This window comes from Halichoerus grypus, chromosome 15 (genome assembly GCF_964656455.1).
Source record: "Halichoerus grypus chromosome 15, mHalGry1.hap1.1, whole genome shotgun sequence".
Lineage (NCBI taxonomy): Eukaryota > Metazoa > Chordata > Mammalia > Carnivora > Phocidae > Halichoerus > Halichoerus grypus.
Window position 1 is genome coordinate 54,534,740 of NC_135726.1, and position 3,164 is coordinate 54,537,903.

Consider the following 3,164-nt stretch of genomic DNA (forward strand, 5'->3'; position numbering starts at 1 on the left):
CCCTGGTCTGTGTGTCTTTGTCTTGGAGAGGAGAAATTGGGGAGAGAGCAGTCTCAGGCCAAAGACGATACTAACAGTAGACAGAACAGATAATACTTCTAGTTAAGCTTTTGGCACATGGCCAAAGCCCAGATGGGATGATTGAACTAATAAAGACACAAGACCCACTTTTAGATCCAGACCATTTTTTTTTTAAGATTTTATTTATTTATTTGAGAGAAAGAGTGAGCGAGACAGAGAGCATGAGAGGGGAGGGGGGTCAGAGGGAGAAGCAGACTCCCTGCTGAGCAGGGAGCCGGATGCGGGACTCGATCCCAGGACTCCAGGATCATGACCTGAGCCGAAGGCAGTCACTTAACCAACTGAGCCACCCAGGCGCCCCTAAAGATTTTAGGGGCGCCTGGGTGGTTCAGACAGTTGGGCGCCTGCCCAGGCGCCCCAGATCCAGACCATTTATTACTTATATAGACAGCAAAAGAAAGAGTAGCCAAAGGGGCCAGCTCCTCGTGGTTCTTGCTGCAAACACCAAAAAGGACCACACTCAAAAGGGTCCGGACGCTGCAGCCAGAGTCCTGGGGCACCCCTGCCAAGGAGCCAGCTGTCTGATGAAAGCCTCCCAGGGGAAGTTGGGAGGTCAGTGAGAATATGGCCTGGAAGTCATGAAGAAGATGATCCCCTACATCTATTTGTTGAGGGCTTAACTATGTGTGAAGTGCCATTTTAAGCCCTTTGTGCGGTTATTTCGGTGAACACAAGAGGATGGTACTGTTAGGTTTTGTTTTGTTTTTTTTTTTAATTTTATTTATTCATTTGAGACACACAGATATATATAGAGAGAGCGCATGAGCAGTGGGAGAAGCAGAGGGAGAGGGAGAAGCAGACTCCGCGCTGAGCCAGGAGCCCGATGTGGGGCTCGATCCCAGGACCCTGGCGCCCCTGGGATCATGACCTGAGCCGAAGGCAGATGCTTAACCATCTGAGCCACCCAGGCGCCCCGGTACTGTTAGATTTTGGATGAAGAACCTCAAGCACGCATTCCATCTGTGCAGTCTCTGCCAGCCACTAATTGGGATGGGAAGGGCTGGGCACACAATGTGAACAAAGTCATGTTCTCTGCCACCATGGAACCTATGTTCTGGCCGGGGAGACAGATTATGTAACTTGGCCCAGTGTAGCAGTTATAAATGCTTTGGGCTGCAATGAACAGCAGACCTGATCATCAGCATACACATCAGTTAATTTTTCTCATATGCATCTAGATGGCGGTGGGAGGGGGGCCTGCTGGCTTTGTTCAGAGGTTCAGAGACTGCTGTTGCTGAGGTCTCTTTGATTCTCTTGATTTTTTTCCACATAGTCACAAGATGGAGGCCACAGCTCTGGGCATCGTGTATGAATTTGAGGCAGGAGGTCAAAACTTTCTTAGCCTGGTAGATTTCTGCCTGCATCTGGTTGTCTAGAGCTGCTACATTGGCATGTCTACCTGCAAGGGAGGCTGAGTACAGACATGTAGTGGAATATAATTCAGTCTCAAAAAGGAAGTAAACTCTGATAGTTGCTACAACATGCATAAATTTTTTTTTTTAAGATTTTTTAAAAAAATTTATTTATTTGACAGAGAGAGACACAGTGAGAGAGGGAACACAAGCAGGGGGAGTGGGGGAGGGAGAAGCAGGCTTCCCGCGGAGCAGGGAGCCCGATGCGGGGCTCGATCCCAGGACCCCAGGATCATGACCTGAGCCAAAAGCAGACGCTTAATGACTGAGCCATCCAGGGGCCCCAACATGGATACATCTTGAGGACGTTATGCTAAGTGAAATAAGCCAGTCACAAAAAGATAGTGCGTGATTCCACTTATATGAGATGCTGTTCTAAGTCCTCAAGCTTTATCCAGAAGTGGAATTGCTGGATCATATTTTTCTATTTTTAATTTTCCTGGGAAGTGCCTAACTGTCCGCAGCAGATGTACCATTGTACGTTCCCACCAACAGTACACAAAGTTTCCAATTTCTTCACATCCTTGCCAACACTTGTTATTTTCTGTGTGTTTTTTAATAGTAGCCATCCTGATGGGTGTGAAATATATGCCTAAAATTCTTTTTTTTTTTTTCTTTTTTAATTTATTGGGACATCTGGGTGGCTCAGTCGGTTAAGCGTCTGCCTTCGGCTCAGGTCATGATCCCAGGGTGCTGGGATCGAGCCCCGCATTGGGCTCCCTGCTCAGCGGGGAGCCTGCTTCTCCCTCTGCCCACTCTGCCTGCCGCTGCTTGTGTGCTCTCTCTCTCTCTGACAAATAAATAAAATCTTTATTTTTTAAAGATCTGTGCAAGCACACGAGGGGGAGAGGGGCAGAGGGAGAGGGACAAGCAGACTCCGAGCTGAGATCATGACCTGAGCCAAAGTTGAACGCTTGACTGACTGAGCTACCCAGGCGCCCTTAAAATTCTTTTTAAAAAAATTTTTAAAAATATATTTTATTTATCATTTGGGGGGGAAGGGCAGAGGGAGAGAGAGAATCTCAAGCCGACTCCATGCTGAGTGTGGAACCCAATGCAGAGCTCTATCTTACCACCCGAGATCATGACCTGAGCCAAAATCAAGAGTCAGTCACTCAACAGACCTAGCCACCCAGGGGCCCCTAATTTTTTAAAGTTTTTATTTAATTTCTACACCCAACATGGGGCTTGAACTTACAACCCTGAGATCAAGAGTCGTGGGCTCTTCTGACTGAGCCAGCCAGGCACCCCTAAAATTCTTAATTCAAAAAAGAATCAAAAGCACCTGGCTGGTTCAGTCAGCAGAGCAGGTGATTCTTGATCTGGGGGTTGTGAGTTTGAGCCCCATGTTGGGTGTAGAAACTACTTAAAAATCTTAAAAAAAAAAAAAGAATCAAGGGGTGTACTTAAATATATTGTTGATTAAGATATTGATTTGATTTACCAATGACCAAATAACACAGGCTTTAATAAGACAGAAGATCGATTTTCTCTAGTACCATAAAAAGAAGGGAAAAATCAACTTTAGGGACTATGGTCAATGAAATAAAACTGGAAGGCTCAGCAAGCAAGGGTCAGGAATTCAGGGGCTTCTAGACCAGCAGTGTTGTTTGGAAGCCTCGGGGTCGCCAAGACTTTTTCCTGATTTGCAGGGTTAAAACTATTTTCATA